General features: G+C 38.7%; 1 long non-coding RNA gene across 5 annotated transcripts in view; it reads left to right on the top strand.

Annotated features, from left to right (window-relative positions):
- The window catches only part of LOC140623588 (uncharacterized), an 84,366-nt gene that overhangs the window by 39,647 nt on the left and 25,226 nt on the right, over positions 1-19,493 (top strand). For 3 of the 5 annotated variants that reach the window (XR_012023151.1, XR_012023148.1, XR_012023150.1), the window contains one exon: positions 868-999. This is a non-coding gene — a long non-coding RNA (uncharacterized lncRNA). Of the gene's footprint in view, positions 1-867; positions 1,000-5,980; positions 6,724-9,630; positions 9,955-19,493 lie in introns of those variants that run through there. The other 2 variants (XR_012023149.1, XR_012023152.1) reach the window with 2 other exon arrangements.

Here is a 19,493-nt window from a genome sequence, read left to right as displayed (position 1 = left end):
TGGAAAAGCAGACACAGGAGCTTGATAAATACAGACTAAAATATTAGCTTTATTACCGGTGGAGGTGAATTAGAAAACACACCATGGGATTTTGACTACATGGATCACCTACTAGCTATTGCCTGAGTTCTGATCTTGGAAAACTCTTTTTAGGAACACAGGATATGCAGTTTGTTGACACAGATAAGCTGCAAGAGGAAATCTCATATCCACTGAGCCCTGATAATAGGACAAATAGCAAGGCCCCCAAGGCATGAGCTGCTTGCTCACCCACTGAAGAACAGGAAACAGTAGGCACCAGATTTCCACATCTCACCAATCATGGCAGCCAATCCTTCTTCCATGGAGAGGAGGGACTAAGGAAAGGACAGAGGCTGGGGGAAGAAATTCACATAAACACGAGAAAAATGAAATAGGATACCCCCTACCATTGTGTACCGCATTAAGGGAAAGTTGGAGACCAGTGGGTCTCTCACTGAGAAAGGTTTCTCTGAGATGAAAGGTATTGAGCAGAGCTCATTTTGTTCTGGTGAAGAATCTGAAAAAGAGTGGATCAGCGAGGGTGTAGCTCTGCTATCCATATGTAATAAAAATGAAACATTACTGGTATACTGTGATGTTTACTCCCTGTGAAATGGACTGGGCCACAGGATGGAAGCTGATAAAACTAAACCAAATGCAACCACAATACGGTAACGGCATCAAGTCCTCACTAACAGTTATATTTCTGTCAATTCTTGCAAGGTCACATGCTTTGATTAGTTGAAAGTCAGTGATCACAGATAATTGAAAACTTGAAAATAATAATACTTGGCATAGTGCTATTTACTGAGACTGATTTTCTTTTTTTATTATCTTTGTAAATAGCTCACTGTGCCTCCCAAATAGTTTTAGAAAATCACAAGAAGGCTAAAGAAGAATAAGCACCAAAGAAAAGTGAGATGGTCTGCAAACTATTTTCAGAATACCAGGTCTGATTCAGACAATGAAAATGAAATAGTAAGTGAATTTGGTTTTTAAACAATATTAAAGAAAAAAATCAATTTCTCCTTGACTTAATGTGCACTGAATACAAAAATATTTCCTACCTATTTGAAGATGTAACACATAAAGCCAACCAGTCCAAGGAATTCTTATGTCCCCCTCTGGTTTACTGTGACTTACCAAGATCTTTGGAAAGTCAAGTTTTTGTTGTTATTTATGGGGCACTCCCCTTGGTCACATATCCATTGGGAAAATCTTAACGACAGACTCTCTTGGCTCTTGCCCCCTTCAAAAAGTATGAGTGAGTTAGAGTCTCTAAGCCTGAGTATTTCCCAGGATATTTTTACTGTCTCATAAAATTAGGCTTCTCTACTCTTCACGTTTCCCAGTTATGTCCCAGAGTACCAGCAGCTTAAGTTCAAGTCAGGACTTCTTTTACTCCCACCACTCTTCTCCACTTCTCATCAATAATATCTTAGAAACACATTGGTGGAAACTGAAATTACGTGACAGGAATAAATTATGCTCACTCAACACTTTTTCTATATTTGCTGTTGAGAGAGAAGTCAACTTCTGTCATTTTGATGAGGTCATTTAATCCCCATAGGTAAAAAGTTGGGATTACCAGATGCTAAGAATTTGTCGTAAATTGGCTGATTTTCTTCTTGCAATGCCCAGCCACCCCTGTGTTTGTTAGGTAGTTACACAATCACAAGAGTTCCACAGAGCTGAAGGTGGAATTGGATAGAACATTTTCCTCTGGAGCAGGGTGAGCTCACATTTGAGTTTTAAAATGCATTATATTGCAGGTGTTGACCCAATCCTGGCTAATGCAGAGGAAAGTGCACCCCCATGACAGGAAAGGGAGCTAAAAATGTTTCCTGCTGTGCTTATAGCTCTGTCATCACTGTCCATTATTCTTTGTAGATGGTTTTATTGGCTGCTTTGGTCCATAACTCTTCCGCTAAGCAGTTCTTATCTCAAAAACAACTCAATCATCCACCTGTCCATCACTCATCATGAGTCCCGTTGTGTCACTAGATGGAAAATTGCTGAATAAAATATCTCACTTTTAATATAGAGCCAAAGCGAGACAATAAAGACTGCACTTTGAGTTTTCTCCAAAACTAATAGTGCTTATTCTAACCAGTGTCTACAACAGATGTTGCAGCAGCTAAGGATATTTATACCAAAGGATAATTCTTTGGAGTGTAGTCCTAATTTGCACCTTTCTTCTCCTAATGCTGGGGACAGTCAGGACAGGGGAAATTCATACATAGGGTAAACAAGATGGTTTGGCTTGGGATTTCAGAGTTTTCACTTGTTTCTGATCTCCTAAAACAATATCTTCAAAATGTTATATGGGTCAGGATAGCATGAGGGACTGGACCAAGGATCATTTTTATAAAGTCACTAATGCTGTGTCTTTTCGATCAGATAAATGGAAATTGGACATTTAGAGGAGATTGCTGAGAAAGTAGATTACCAATAATGCTAGCAAGCTTTATTTCTAAAACACAAGCAAAAGAAAAAAAAAACATTCTTCTTAGTTTTAGTCTAGATTACAAGTTCCATAATTATATTTATGTATTATATACTCTCTTTTGGCAAAGCCCAATTTTTTGAAAAGGACTCAAATGAAGACTGCAGTCATCAGAGTTTTAGAACTTGTGACAATAGTCAAGATCTCCACACTTACCCTCAAGTAGTTCTTAACTTTTTTAGTCACTGCTTTCCTATTTCAATGGTAGTCATAGAAACTTGCTGAATATGCTGGACAATGCAATCAGAGCACAACTCTGATTAGTCACAAGCTCTGTGAGATTATTTATTTATTTGTTCCAAATAGAGTTAATACCTCAATTGAAATAGATTTTCAAGTTCTGGGCCACTATAAATCTTATAACTGCTCATCTTTCTTTTGTTGTCATTAGGTGCTTGAGAGCCCATATTTAATATGTGAAAAATCTTTACAATGAGTGTTTTTTAGATTCACCTTGATATGGCTCTACTGTGTTCGACCTTGTGTTTGCCCCACTTTTACAGAGTGTATATATTCACACAAAAATGAATATACACAGATGTGCACACATGCACATTATATTTTGTATATTTTGCATGTAAGAAGTGTGTTTTGAGTTTGAACTGGACAACAGTTAGCGAATTAACTAAAGACCGTTAGGCATACTGACAGGTTTTAACTCAGATCTTTCCATTTGGATCAAGTATGTGCTACTGCCATTGTTTGAAATCTCCTGATAGGTGGTGCTGGTGGTTTATTTTAGCATGCTAAAAATGGGTCAGATATTTCTTTCTTTCTTTCTTTTTGCCCCCCAGATCTCATGGGTTTTGTTTTGTTTAATAGATTCTTTCAAAAAGGTGGGATTGAAGCCTTTTGTTAAGTTCAAGCCCAGTAATCACAAACAATGTAGAAGGTAATGGTGTGTGATAGACAGAGTTTGCTCTTCTAAGGATTTCAGTTGCACTTCAGTTTTTACATTCAGCAAATGAGAGTACCTTTAAAATCTCTCATCTGTATATAAAAGTGAGTAAAAAAAATGGAAAAGAATAGAAGCTATAGCCGCAGAATTTATGATGGAAAACTAGAGAACAACAGGGCATTATGGGTCCACGGAAAAAAGAGAAATATATTTTTAATATGAAAAAAAAAAAAGAAGCCTAAATAAACCTCTAAAAAAAAGCCCTTAGGGTCACATTTTATATCACATGTGTTTAGTACAGATAATTTACAAGCGTGTTTGATCGTAGTGGTGTCAGAATGAGCCTGCGAGGAGGGAATGTAGTGACTGGAAGTGTCTGGGCACCTTCGCCGCCGTCCGCGGGCCCAGCAGGCTCTAGAGCCACGGGCCGGAGGCTCCTTCGGGGAGCGCTGGGCGTCCAGGCAGCCCCCCCCCCCCCCCGCCAGGCAGCCCTCTCCGCCGCAGCCCTCCTCCCACAGCAGCCCTCCCCCGCACTCCCCCCCCCCCGCAGTCCTCCCCCGCAGCCCACCCCGCCGCAGCCCTCCTCTTCCGCAGCCCTCCCCGCAGCCCCCCCCCTGCAGCCCTCCTCCCCTGAAGCCCTCCCCGGCAGCCCTCCCCGCCGCAGCCCTCCTCCCCCAGCAGTCCTCCCCCGCACCCCCCCAGTCCTCCCCCGCAGCCCACCCCGCCGCAGCCCTCCTCCTCCGCAGCCCTCCCCGCAGCCCCCCCCTGCAGCCCTCCAACCCGTAGCCCTCCCCGCAGCCCCCCCCCTGCAGCCCTCCTCCCCCGCAGCCCTCCCCGGCAGCCCTCCACCCCGTAGCCCTCCCCGCAGCACCCCCCCGCAGCCCTCCTCCCCCACAGCCCTCCCCCACGCAACCCTCCCCCGCCGCCCTCCCTCGCAGACCCCCCCAGAGACCTCCCCCCCGCAGACCTCCTTCCCCGCAGCCCTCCCCGCCGCAGCCCCCCCTCCCCCGCAGCCCTCCCCAGGGGAGCCCTTGGGGCCCGCCCCGCCCCGCCCTCAGGTCCGGGGCTCCCTGCCCACGCTCTGGACGCTCCGAGCCTCCTTAGTTACTCAGCGCACACACGGCTGTATCCTGCCTTCGGATTTCAAAGTCCTAATTAAAATTCTTTTACTATCAGGACTGGATTTTTTTTTTTTTTAAACTATAAATCTAGTTAGAAAATAACTGAGACAGAGAAGACTTGGGCTGATTTAAGCTATTTATTATTCCTCCCTGTAAAAAGCAAAGGGTAATAAAAGAGGAGAGGGATAAGAACAAAAGCCAGGGGCTCGTTATTCCCGGGTTAAAACTTGGAGGTGAAACCTGTGTATCCCGAAACCCTCCACTGGCCCTGTTAGCTGCCCCGTCACAAAGTGAGAGCACGGGAGAAATGAGATGATTCTTCTTCACCTTAGGTGCTTACAACCGAGCGAGGCTCCTATTGTCTCCACTTGTCTGTCGAGGCCCGTACCTGTACCCATCCTTCTGTTCTCATGAAGGGATCTCAAACACGCCACTGTGGCATAACAATTATTTTAAGCACTTGAGTTTCTGAAATCTCTTATCTGCCTAAAAGCAGAGCCTCCCAAAAGAATCCAATTGTCATAAATCCCCTCCCGGAGAGCAACCAGGAAAGACTGATTCTTATCACCAGAGACAAAAAGACAAAAAAAAAAAAAAAAAGTTGCAGCACTCGGAAAAGACCTACCTTGTCACAAAACTATCACCTTGCCCATCTGTTCTCCTAAGGGCTTATTTATTTTACCAAAATGTCATTTGTTTTCCCTTAAGTGTCTTTCTCTCTACACCCCCTTCTAAGAATTTATTTTACTTCCGTAAGTTTTCTTCTCCCTATCCCCTTAGTCTATGAGCCCTAAATTCTAAGCACCACACTGAGTCGTATTTCTCGTTGAACTCTCTTATGCTCTACTTTATGTATTAAAATCGTTTTTTTTTGTCTTCCTAACCCATCTTCTGTCAGTTGCATTCACAGGTCCCCAAGAATTAACTAAGAGGGTAGAAGTTTTTCCTTGAAAATAGTACTTTATGCTTACACTTAACAGTTTTAGAAGTTCTGTCATTTTTCTTTAGGTGGCTTCCAGAGACCAGTGTATTATACAACTTCATCTACGTGCATTTAAAAAGATGAAACCATAACACGTATACTCATATTTATATATATATACACATAAATCAATTCCTTGTAATTTTCACATGTCTAATTATATAAAACTCTTATTTATGAGATACCTTTAAAAAAGGGAATCATGAAGAGTTTAGTAAAAACTCTGGAGTCTGGTTAATGAAGATTTTTCCCAAATCCATTCTTACTGCAAAATCCAGTGATTCAAAGGAGATTACATTTTTAATAATGCTCAGAAAACTTTAACTTCATATTACCAAAGACTTATTGATTTGGTACTTTCCTTCCCTTTCCATTTGTTCATAGCTTGAAGTCCTAGAGAAAGAAATTTGGCTCTCAATTTTTATTCCTTTCTTATTATCTGTTTGTTTTAGGCCCTGGCTGGCTAATTTATGGATGATGATTAAAAAACACAGCATCCAAGCAACACCTAGCAAAGGGCATGTGGGTATGGATGTATGAAAATCTGAACTTAAAATGAAATAAAAACAAGACACTGGACAGTGTGAAGAATCCTTCATTCTGCAATAGGAAGCTTGATAAGAGTCTTTTTTTTTTCATTTAGCAAAATGTCTAATCATGTGACTCCCCTATATAATAGTCTTCATGATATTGCCGAATCATTTAACATGGCATTCAAACCTAATTATCTTTCTTCCCATCCTCCTTTATAGCCCTGTCATAGTGCTTATCACATTCTATTATGCTTTTCTGTTTACTTTTTGTCTTCCCCACTAAATTAATATTCCATCAAGACAGGAGCATTTAATGCCTCTATCCCCAAAACGAATACAAATTATATCTGTATGCCAGCATCTAACTTCTTATATGTTTAGCACACAGCAGGTGCTCAATATATGTGCATTGAATGGACTCATATCTAAAATGCCTCCTCTGATCTTTCTGCCTGCTTAGCTCTTATACTTCCATTAATATTAACTTCAAAAAATTATCTTTGTAATTGCTAGCCTGGTCTCACAGGCAGAATTAATCACATACTCATCTTTGCCTCCATGGCACTGTGGTCATAGCACCAGTATTGCACCTAAAGATCATATTTTAATTGTTTATTTCTGTATCTCCTTTCAGATAAGAACTAGGTCTAATTTATTTTTATTGCCTGAATCTAGCATTGTGTGTAAGAAAAAAATGACTGAATAAATGTCTGTAAAATGAATAAAGGAACAGTCTCCATGGCAGGAGATATATGAGGTTTTGTTTCCTTAGTGCTGTGGGGTGGAATCGTGTCCCACAAAATAATATGTTGGTGTCTTGACTCTTAGTACCTCAGAATGTGATTTTATTTGGAAATAGGGTTATTGCAGAAGTAACTAGTTAAAATAAGATCATGCTGGAGTAGGGTAGTCCCTTAATCTAATATGGCTAGAATCCTTATATGAAGAAGAGACAGACTCAGAGGCAAGATGGCCACGAAGACAGTAGCAAAGACTGAAGTTGTGCTATAACAAGCCAAGGAATACCTGGGGCCACCAGAAACTGAAAGATCCAAACAAAGATCCTCCTCTAGGGCCTTTGAAGGGCATATGACATTGTTGACACCTTGGTTTTAGACTTTGAACCCCCAGAACTGTGAGATAACAAATTTTTCTGGTTTTAAACTATGCAGTTTGTGATACTTTGGTAGAGCAGTGCTAGGAAATTAATAAGACACCTGGTATATTTAAACTGTCATATTCCCCCCCCCAAAAAAAATAAGATTTGGAGCTATACCTAAAATGGAATTGGTTTAGGCAAGCAAATGTGGTATTTAATGATTGTTTCTGTTCTGTAAGGTACTGTATGGTGTTGATGCGTCCCCAACACAGCATCCACCTGAATTGTAAGCTCCTTGAAATGAACAAATGGATGAACATGTATTTATAAGCTACTGGGTACTAGTAACATAGAAATGTAATGCCCTTTGTTTCAAATGTTTCAAAATTTGGAAGAAACTGCCTTGAGAATCATAAAAAAAGTGATAGTATATTTTAACTTGGAATCTTCAGTGACTGGAGGACACAAAATAGAAGACCATAGATTCATCTATCATCCATTCATTCATTATCACCTGTTTCAGGGGTATAGCAGTGAACGATACAGTGAAGATCCCCTCTCCTGGGGACTGCCTTCTATAGGGGTACAACAGAAGAAAAGCTCCAAATATAGGATATATATTTGGATGATGCTTTGAAAGAAAATGAAGTGGGTTAAGAAGATGGAGATTATTGGAGTAAGGATGCTCTTTTAGTTGGAGTTGTCAGATGAAGTGTCTTTCATAAGGTAGCATTTGAATGGAATGAAGAAATGAGTCATTTATATGGATCTATATGTGGGTATATATGTATATATTCATGTATATATTATGTTGCATATATATATTCCTTTGAATGAGTTCATTGATGGGTTGGTTGTAAACAGAGGAGTAATATAATCTGACATAGGATTTCAGTGTCTTTCTGGCAGTGTAGGGGAGAATCATGGGGTGAGCAAGGGTAGAAGTCAGTGGAAATTGCAGCAATCTCTTTAAAGAGCAGGTCATGGTGATTTGAACTAGTGTGAGAAGTGGTTGGCATTGGGATGTATTAGGAAAATGGAATCCAAGATTTGCAGATGAGGTATGATGTAGCCATGAACTGAGTTTTGTCAGACAAGTAAACATTATGATGAAGGGAATGGTGAAGGTGAAGTCTAGGCTGCTTCCTAGGAATTGAAACCAGGAGGAGACTAAATAATTTAAATACCCCTGCAGCCACACAAAAGCAGGAGCCTAAGAGAGAAAATGAAAATGTGACACAAAGTGAGTATTTCATTAATGCTGAATCCCTTCTATTTTGAATATTCTGAAAAAATATATAAACAAATGAGACCCTCAAAATTAGAGAGCTCATTACCAGCTCTACGAAACTTGTGTTGAGAATACTGAAGAAGCTGGGCAGAAAAGTCTTAACAAAAGCAAATCAATAATTCAGAGTCTCTTCATGCACTTTAGTTAATAAAGGAAGGGGTTTTGAGAAAATCCATGGCACATTGGCACTATCAAGAGCCTATGAAATGCACTTCTGAGTTCTCTTCAAATAGATTCTATAGATACTGGACTCTTAGGAGAAAAAGAAGTGCTAGAAATATATCTAGTTATCTCTGAGACAAACGGAGCAGACCAACTCTATAACTAATTTCACCTTTACTCCTATTTCAAGCCAAATGCTCCTAAATATGGGCCCATCCAGTCAATAATGAATTCCTATGATCCTGTATGTATTTGAAGCTATGCTTTAGTTTTTCTCCGTTGTCTTTACTTTTCATACTTCCATTTTTTTTCCCTTTGTACTTTTTTCACAACACTTTGAAGAACCAGCCTTGTTTAAAATAATCTCGATCTCAAATAATCTCTCTCTATCCTCCTTCAGTTTGGTATTACTTTCCTTTTGGGGGCTGTCTTGTCTCAGCCCTATAGATGACTTATTTCAGGCCATGAGTCTTGCCCTTTGCACCTTTCAGGCCATTATTAATCATTTCAAAGATTTTACAGAGGAATGCTAAAGGAAAATGTTATTTGAAGGACTTGGGCTGTGCATTACTATTTTGGCCCTGACAAATACCCATCGGTAATGAAGACTTCAAAGGGCCTTCATTAGGGCCTCAGAAAGGAACAGCGGGGAAAGTTAATTACCTGGAGCCAAAAATTCTATTTTCCTTTTAACAACCCAGGGCTGCACTTTAAAGGCAATCAAATGGAGTGCTGTTTGGCAAATAGTCAGCCTTTCTTGAAATGCTGTGTGTAATTAGATGCTCTCCTGTCTGTCATTAAAGACAAATTGTTTGTAAATGGTTAACATTTGAGTGCTGCACGGTGTCTTCAACCTTTATCATAATTATATTGCCAATATTGACCGAGATATTCTAAACTGAGAAATGGGAGCTTATGGCAAGCCTAATTGCTTGATAATGAATTACTGCTGCTCTTTAAAAACAAAAAACAAAAACCTCACTATTTATTTATTTATTTTGCCCTCGTTTTCTTTAGGGGTTTTGACATTTGCAATTCAAATTTACTAGGAAGAAGTCTTCTGTGGAAAGAATCATCCATCCCCTGACAGTGGCTAATTTTGTTCCTAATTGGGGCTGTGAACCATTGAAAGAAAAAGGAAAAAACTTTCAACCCTGTCCAAAATCCACTGGTTTGAAAGAAACCCAGATGTCATTAGTGTGTCAGTGCTCCCTGATGAGAGATAAGGATGAATAAAGCATTTTTGACTTTAGAGGAGGTGATATCATCAGCTTCTCCTATGCTTGATAGTGATTTATTTCATCATATTATAATTTAATGCACTACTCTTATTCAGTTACTAGTCACCCTGCATAAAATTAGGCAGTCCAGAAAAAAAGGGCACAAGAACCATGCTCTGACCTTACGGTGATAACTGATGTAGCCTCTTCCTCTTTCAAATGCTCAGTTTTCAAACTGCCGCTTGTGCCTATTTCATTAGTATTTTCTTTTATCTTAACTACTAAGGGGCTCTAGGACAAGTTTTTTGTTCAGAATTCTGAACAAAATAATATGGGATGTTCCTGGTTTTAAAATATAGGCCATGTTGTTTTTCGGTGGTAATTATCATCATTAAAACTGAATGATTCAAGGTGCAGATATCAAATCTATTACAGGGATAATAGCATAGCCCAAATGCTCATTTCTCCATCATCCCTCTGATGAAACTTCTATTTACTAATACATAATAAACTATAAACAATAACTTAGCCATGAGTTATTTAAAGGTCACCGCATGCTAAGGAGCATGCTAATCACTTTTATGTATTTTCGTTTTAATATTCACAATAACCCTAAGAAATAGATATTATTCTTACTCTTTTATAAATGAAGAAACTAAGGCTTGCAGACATTATTTTCCCTGGACCTACAACTAGTAAATGGCAGAGCCAGAAATCTGAGCGGTTTGTGTGTTTCCAAAGTCATGCTCTTCCACATAGACAATTATTATCTAATTCTCTAAACATTATGTTCTATTATTTTCCATTTTTACAAAAACAGCATTATAAAAACTGTGGAAACACAATATTGGAGGCTCTTGACAAACCATGTACATTAATCTTCACTACCGTTACTAATCAAAGTTGACTGCTTAACCATTGTCTATATTTAATGTGTATGTCCTGAAATTACAGGCAAAATCTAGAGTTGGAGATCCACAAGCCATGGCTCCCTGGCTGATGCCTGTATTTGCAAGTAAAGGTATATTGAAACATGGCCATCCCCATTCACTTATATATTGTCTATGACTGCTTTCATATAACATTGTGAAGGACTCCAGAATATACTACTGTGACATAAGGATTATGTTGAGCTGAAGACATTTGAGAGTTAAGAGATGTAAAAAAGGCTTTGTTTAAACTCCCCTTCCAAAAAGCAAAGCGTCCCCAAAGAATTCAATTGTCATAAATCCCTTCCTCAGAATTTCATAACCTAGGAAGATGACTTCTATCAAGGAGATAAGAAGTCAGCACTGGGATAAGAAATTGTCTAAAAGGAAATTGTTACAAAGCTCTCATATCTCCTATCCATTTTCCTGAGTGTCCATTTGTCTTTCCTAAGAGAGATTTGTTTTCCCATAAATGCCCTTTGTCCTCCAACTTTTCCCACATTAAAATGGTATATAAGCCCCAAATTCTAACCTTTTCTTTAAGCCACAGTTTTCTGTGAGTTGTCCTGTGAACAAACAAGAATTAACCTTGTCTTTTCTCTTGCTAATCTGCCTTTTGTCAGTTTAATTTGCTGGCCCTAAGTACAAACTTAAGAGGGTTGAGGAGAGTTTTTCCTCCCTGACAAATGTGATGTCAAATTGTTGCAACAGAGATCCTGTGGCCTATGAAGCCTAAGATGTTTTGCTTTATCTGGCATTTCAGAGAAAGTTTGCTGACCTCTCAGGAGGCTGAAAGATCATTCAGAAAGGGGATATATAGATCTTCACTATCTTTTAGCTTACTTCACAATGAATATGAAGTTTATATGAAAGCGCAGAACCACGTTATTTATTTGCAAATAATCATGTAGATGCTGAAGGAAATACATAAGCTTGTTTACTGCCATGTTGGCAATGTGATCATTGGCAGTAAGAACCTAGATGGCTATTTCTTGTCTTGAAGGAAGTTACTGTATCATTGTTATAAAATTTCTTTCTATCAAATGTGCCTGATTTAAGTTACAATCAGATATCTAGTGTGTAGTATATATGTGACACAATAAATATTCAAAGACACATCATCTAGAAAATCGTTAACTTCTGTTTTTAAACTGTTATAAAGCGTGATTATTTAATAATTACCTATGCATGCTTCCTCTTCTGCGAATTGTCTCTTCAAATCTTACTGGCCTCTTCATAAATATTTATAGACACTCTCTATATATGACTATGTACTTTTAATGCTACATAGCTATATACTTCTTTTGTAGAAAGATTTCTTTTTTTTTAAGATTTTACTTATTTATTCATAGAGACAGAGAGAGAGAAAGAGAGGCAGAGACACAGGCAGAGGGAGAAGCAGGCATCATACAGAGAGCCTGACGTGGGACTCTATCCAGGGTCTCCAGGATCACGCCCTGGGCTGCAGGCGATGCCAAACCGCTGTGCCACCGGGGCTGCCCTGTAGAAAGATTTCTTATAATGCTAGTAATACTTATCTGTGTTTCTGTTTCTGATTTTTTCAGTCATTTATACTTCTAGAAGGTTTTTTTTTTTTTAAGATTTTGTTTATTTATTCATGACAGACATAGAGAGAGAGGTAGTGACATAGGCAGAGGGAGAAGCAGGTTCCATGCAGGAAGCCTGATGAGGGACTTGATGCCCTGAACCAAAGGGCAGACGCTCAACAGCTGAGCCACCCAGGCATCCCAACTTCTAGAAGTTCTTAATCTATCCTGTAATTTTCTGTTAAATTATATTTTCTTATAAGATGCTATTGTTTGATTATTTTCCTATTAGTTCTTTATTCACACATATAGATCTATGTAGAAATTTTTTAAGTGGTATGACCCAACACAAACACACACACATATATTTTACTTTCTCCATATGCTACCAGCCACCATTTCTACCACTGCCACAATGAAATAGTTAACCAAATGCCTTGATAAAACAAGGCTTCACTTTCCTCTTCTGGAAGAAAGTAGACTGGCTAGGGATTGAGAACCTGAAGAAGAACACAGTGGTGAGTGTTTCCGGTTTTCTTTTTATCTCTTGAATCCCAGACTTGGAGCAGAAGATACCAGCAACCCAGAAACAAACTTCATCAGAGTTAAAAGAATTGAATTATACAGAATGTGTTCCTTGACCATGATGGAATCAAAGCAGAAATGAGTAATGGAAAGGTAATAGAAAAATCTCTAAACACTTGGAAACTAAACATACTTGTTAATAACCCATGGGTCAAAGAAGTTGACTCAAAAAATACATGGAACTGAAAATAAAAATATAACATATTAAAATTTGTGTGACAGAGCTAAAGCAGCAGAGCTCTATAAACAATAAGAAAACATAATTCATTATTTTAAAATAACCCAAATAGAAATCTTCATGCCCAGATGGTTTCACTGGAAAATCCTACCAGAGTTTAAAGAAGTAATAACACCAACTTTGCACAGTCCTGCCTAAAAAATAGAAATGGAATTCATTTTATGAAGCTAGTATTTCCCTCATACCGATACCAGATGACAATATAAAAAGAACTACAGTCCAATGTTCCTCACAAAAATCAATGCAAAAATCCTCAGAAATACCTGCAAAAATGTCAGCAATATATAAAAAGAATTCTACATCACGACCAAGTGAGGTGTATTCCAGAGATGCAATGATGGTTCAAATGCAAAAATCAAATATCATTTACCATAATAAGGCTAAAGAAGAAAAATTATATGATCAATTAATACAAAAAATAGTTAGGAAAAAGATTAATACCAATTCCTGATAAAAATCTTAGAAAAGTAAGTATATAGAGAAACTCCCACAACTTGATGATGACCACCTATATAAAACAACAAGAAAACAAACCTGCCGTGGTTAACCTTATGCTTAATGGTACAGGACTGAATGTTTTTCCTCTAAGATTAGGAAGAAAGCAAGGATGTTCACGCTCACCACACTTAGTCAACACAATGTTGGATATTCTAGCTAGTGTAAGAAAGTTTGGTTCTGTATTATTTTTATTTTCCTCTTTAAATTTCTTATATTTGTCAGTGAACATGTGGGCTCTTTCCATAGTTTGGCTGCTGTGGACATTGCTGCTATAAACACTGGAGTTCAGGCGCCCCTTCAGATCACTGCATTTGTATCTTTGGGGTTAATGCCTAGTAGCACAATTGCTGGGTCATAGCTTAGCTCTATTTTTAACTTCTTGAGGAATTTCCATACTGTTTTCCAGAGAGGCTGCACCAGTTTGCAATACAACCAACAGTGCAAGAGGGTTCCTTTCTCTCCACATCCTTGTCAACACTTGTTTCTTGTATTTTTTGTTTTAGCCACTCTGACAGGTGTGAGGTGATATCTCAATGTAGTTTTGATTTGTATTTCTTTGATGATGAGTGATGTTGAGCATCTTTTTATATGTCTGTTAGCCATCTGTATGTCTTCTTAGGAAAAACGTCTATTCATGTCTTCTGCCCATTTTTTAGTGGGATTATTTTTTGGGGGGGGTGTTGAGTTTGATAAATTCTTTATATATCTTAGATGCTAGCCCTTTATCTGATATATCATTTACAAATATCTTCTCCCATTCTGTAAGATGCCTTTAGTTTTGACTTTGTCTTTTTGACAATGCTGCATGCCAGTCACCAAGGATGCTGCTACTTTGCAGTATTTATCAATAAATGTTTCTTGAATAACACATTAGCTCTCTTAATAGTTACAGCAAGGAGAGAAGATCAAATGTCTAACTTTCTAAGTTTATAGGGGCCAGGTTTTGTGTCCTCAATTTTAGTTTCTAGTTGCTTGCTATTGGATCAGAAAAGTGGCAATGATATTTGTAGTATAGTTTTGTATTTAGCAAGCTCTCTTTTAGCTTTGGTTCTATTGGGCTTTCTTTTAGATAACCATATCATCTGAAAATAAAATTTAGTTTTAAGTTCACAGAAATAATTATGGATCCTAGAAATAAATCCAAATATGGGTCTCCAAACTGGTATTGTACAGGTGCCATGGTAAAGGATATTGTGTTGCTTCTGATCTTGAAAAATGTTTCTAGTCTGGTGTTTGCTTAAAATGTTTTTAGTAAATACTCTTTGTCAGGTGAAAGGCCCCTTTAGTTCATAATTTTCTGATCCTTACTGTTATAAAATTGGCTTTGAGCTTTATCATCCGTCTATTGAGCTAATCATGTGATTTTAATAGTTTAGGCCACTTATTGCCAAATTGCATTAATAAATTTTCTGATGATGAACCATCTATGCATTCCAGAATTAAATCCTACTTGCTCTGATGTATCCATTTTTAATATAACGTTGTGGTCATTTTCCTCATAATTCACTTAGAAATTAACTGCTTATAAGGTGAGAGTAGTCCTATAATTTTGTTTTCTTCAATAGATTGATCAGACTTCATTAGCTTTCTACTCAGTGCTAAACCCTACATCTTCTCTGTCTCTGGTGTTCATTGTATAAACTTTGCTGTTATGTTTTGGCTGCTATATCTTTCAGGCCAGTCATCTTCACAGTGTCTCCTTGCTTGCTATGAACAGCATTTGGTCCTTGGCCTGAATGTGTTGAGTTTTAACTAGGTGTGCTCTGGTCTGCTTGCAAGGTCAGTCCTGATACCAACTCCACCAGAACTGAGGCCCTGCAGTATTGGTGTGGCCAGGAGATGTGATGTAGGCAAGGTTTGTGCTGGTGCTCTGGGGGATAGCCCTGCTGTTCTGGAACTGAGGCAAGCTTGACTGAGAAGAGCAGTCCTGCCAGAACACAGAGGGGTGGGGCTTGGTGTAAGCAAGTTAAGCAGCCACTGTCCATGCCTAGCTACTTCCCTCGGGTGACTCTGTGTTTATGCTGGAGGGTGGGAGAAGGAAATGGAGTGAGGCAGTTCTTTTGTTCCTGGAGCAGCTTCTTCTTGAACATTGCCTCTCAGGGACTCCCTTGGGAAGAGCAAATAATCTCTTCATGTGTGTTCCAGGCATTCTTCAGATTGCTATTTCCACATTGTCTGCCCCTGGGTTGTTTACCTGCCTTCCTTCCAGGCGTAGGGCAGTGCCTTCATGGCTTCATCCCAACCAAGCCTAATAACCTTTAAAACTTAGGTTTTAAGCCTGGCTGGTTGCAAGAACTCACAAAAATCAGCCCCTGTTGTTTTCCAAGCCAATGGCTTTGGGGAAAGGCTCTCCTTTTGTGTTCCCCTGTGCATTCCCCTCTCTCTCACCTTACTCTGAAAGCACAGCTGCTTCCCCTCCACAGCATCCATGATCCATTTCTTCCCTGGACCCCATCTCTGCACTTCAACCTTCTTTGATGTGGTCTCTTCTCTCTCTTTAGTTGTGGAGTTTGTTCTGTGAGTCTTCAGTTTGATTTCTGGTGTATTTAGGATGATTTGAAAGTATCTAGCTGTGTTCAGGGATGAGATGAGCCTCGGGTCCTCTTATGCCACTGTCATTTTCTGATTCTGGAATAGAACAATTTTGAAAAAGAAAACTAAAGTAGGAAGAATCACTCTACCCAATTTCAAGACTTATTACAGAGCTGTAGTAATCAAGACTGCATTATATTGGCAGAACAATAGACACATAGATCAATGGAAAAAAAAAAAAACCCAGAAAATCTAGGAGTAGCCCCATACAAATATGCTCAGCTGAATTTTGACAATGATGGAAAAACCATTCATTAGAGAAAAGATGGGCTTTTAAAATATGGAGCAATTGGAAATTCATAGGTTAAATATATACATAAATAAATAAGGACATTTTGACCAACATCCCAGACCTTATGTAAAAAATTAACTCAAAATGTATTGCGGACTTAACTGTAGAACATAAAATTATAAAACATAAACAAATTGAAGAAAGATTTTAGTATCTAGGGCTAGACCAAATAATCTTAAGAGTAGGCACCAAAAGCACAATCCATAATAGGAAAAAAATGATAAAATATATTTCAAAACTAAAATATCTTACTCTTGAGAAGATCTTGCTAGAACAATGAAAGGACAGGCTACAGACTGGGAAGACTGGGAGAAAACATTTGCAAATCACACATTCAATAAAGGACTATTATCTAGAATATACAAGGAACTTTCAAATCTCAACAGTAACAAAAAAACAAAAACAATTCCATTAGAAAATTGGCAAAAGACATGATAAGATATTTTGTCATTGAGGATACACAAATGGCAAATAAGTATATGAAAAGATGTATGATGTCATTAGCAATTAGGGAAGGGAAATTGGAATTAAAACCACAACGAAAGGGATGCCTGGGTGGCTCAGCGGTTGAGCATCTGCCTTTGGCTCAGGGCGTGATCCTGGAGTCGTGGGATCGAGTCCCACATCAGGCTCTCTGAATGGAGCCTGCTTCTCCCTCTGCCTATGTCTCTGCCTCTCTCTGTGTGTCTCATGAATAAATAAATAAAATCTTAAAAAGAAAAAAAAAGCTCCTACTGAAAAGAAATGCTAATTAAAAAAAAAGTAAAATAAAAATAAATAAAATAAAACCACAATGAGATATCACTAACACCTACCAAAATGGATAAAGTTAAAAATAAATATCAATGATACCAAGGTCAAGGATATGGAGGAATTGGATGACATATACATTGCTGGTGGGAATATAAAGTAGGAATAATCTGGATGCCTTTTTTTTTTAAGATTTTTAATTTACTTATTTTAAAGAGAAAATGAGAGAGCAAAAGTATGGGGAGCAGCAGAGGGAGAGGGAGAAGCAGGCTCTCTGTGGAGCAGGGAGCCTGATGTGGGGCTCCATCTCAGGGCTCTGGGATTGTGACCTGAGCCAAAGGCAGGTGCTTAACTGACTGAGCCACCCAGGTGCCCCCGGATATCTTTTAGTAGATGAATGGTTAAAGAATTCTACTCAGCAATAAAAAAGAGCAAACTCCTGAAATACATAACAACCTGGATGGATCTCCATAGAAGTGTACTGACTGAAAAAAAAACTTCAAAGATATGCTTTCATTTATATAACATTTTTAAGATGACATACTTATGGAAATGGATTACAGATTACTGGTTGTCAGAAGAAGGAGACAGTGGAAGTGGGAAGGTAGTAGGGGTGAACATAAAAGAGCAACAAGAAGAATTCTGGCAATTACACTGTTTTATACCTTGATATTATAGATCTTGAGATCCTGGTTAGGATGTTGTATTATAGTTTTGCAAGTGGTACTACTGGGGGACCCTGGATTAAGGGTACATAAGATACTACTGTATTATTTCTTACAATTATATATCAATACACCTCACAGTAAAAATATCTCAAAATAAAAAATATCATTCTAAAAAATGGCCTTAACTGGCTATTCCACCAAAAGAACTTCCTGGATGAGGCTTACTCTTTAAAACTACATAATGAATTTCTCTTACAACTTCCAAATCCAAATTAATAATTCAGCCTAAAAAATGTTTTTTTTAATGCTTATTACAATCAAAATAGTGTTAAATAAAATGGTTTGGCTGTGATACTGGATGTGAGGCGGTATGCTAGGAGCTTACAATATATGGAGGGAGACAGAGATATGCACAAATAACTATTCTAAGGAAAGTAATAGCAAAGCAAATGCGATGGTTGAAATCTGAGGAAAATATAATAAAATGAAATGAGAAGGATAGATTATCTATACCTATGAGCTAGAAATGTCTTAAGAATTGGTGTAGAGGAGAGTAGATTGTATGACCTGGGCAGGGCTTAAGAAGATCAGAAGTATTTCCTTAATTATACAAATGTTTTCATCTTATTGTGCTGTTGGCTAATAGACGCTTCTGAGAAAATCTGGATTTTGTGGAAGTGCTCCTATGATGTCTCATATTTGCTAATTTCCATTCAGAGCCACAAGTTACATGTGCCATGATGGCAATGTTAATAATTCCCCTTATAATTCTTGTAGAAGGGATGCTGGCCTTCTCTTTTCATGCACAACTTTCAAGGTAGACTTAGTGTCCAAAAACCACTTAGCGATTGCCATGTAATGAGGTGTCAGTGTGGTCAAGTAGGACAATGAACCAAAGTGAAAGTAACTACCAAGCCTTTTTTCACTTACTGTGACAGTGCAAACAAAAGGCAGAAAAACAGGTACCACTCTCAGCCCCCTGGTGGTCCATTTCCCCGCTAGAACAGCACAGGGTGAGGGTCAGGTGGATGAAACAAAAATGGGAGGAATCATCTCACTGATGAGAAGCCCCCAAGGAAAAACTCCTCCCTTTTATGGACCTGTGGGCCAGGGGAGAGAAAGGGGAGAGGCTAGAAGTGAGAAAATGCTGAATCAAGGTGAATAAAAGTGCCTCAGCTGAGACCCCCAATAGGAAGGCCTCCAAATGGAGAAGACTGGGTGAGGAATGCAGATATGCATATGAGAATATGAACATGATTGGGCCATGGAGAGGGTGGGGCTGAGTCATACCCCCACATCCCCACCCTTATGTGGCCTGTTGGGTCCAAAAGTGCAAGGTCACACATAGGATTGGGGCCTGGAGCTAGACTCCTTAGTGTCCAAACAGCATTTTGACTTCGGAAAGATCTCTTTGAGTCCTACAGCCACATCTGAAATTTTTACTGAACAATTCAGGTAGTAGAATTAGTAGAATGGTTTTTCCTACTTATTTTTTTCTATTTATTTTTGCTATAGTGTCAAGAAATGTGCTAGGTTTGGGCATGATTAAGAATTTAGCAAC

This window comes from Canis lupus, chromosome 33 (genome assembly GCF_048164855.1).
Source record: "Canis lupus baileyi chromosome 33, mCanLup2.hap1, whole genome shotgun sequence".
Lineage (NCBI taxonomy): Eukaryota > Metazoa > Chordata > Mammalia > Carnivora > Canidae > Canis > Canis lupus.
This window is presented reverse-complemented; position numbering and strand designations above follow the sequence as displayed.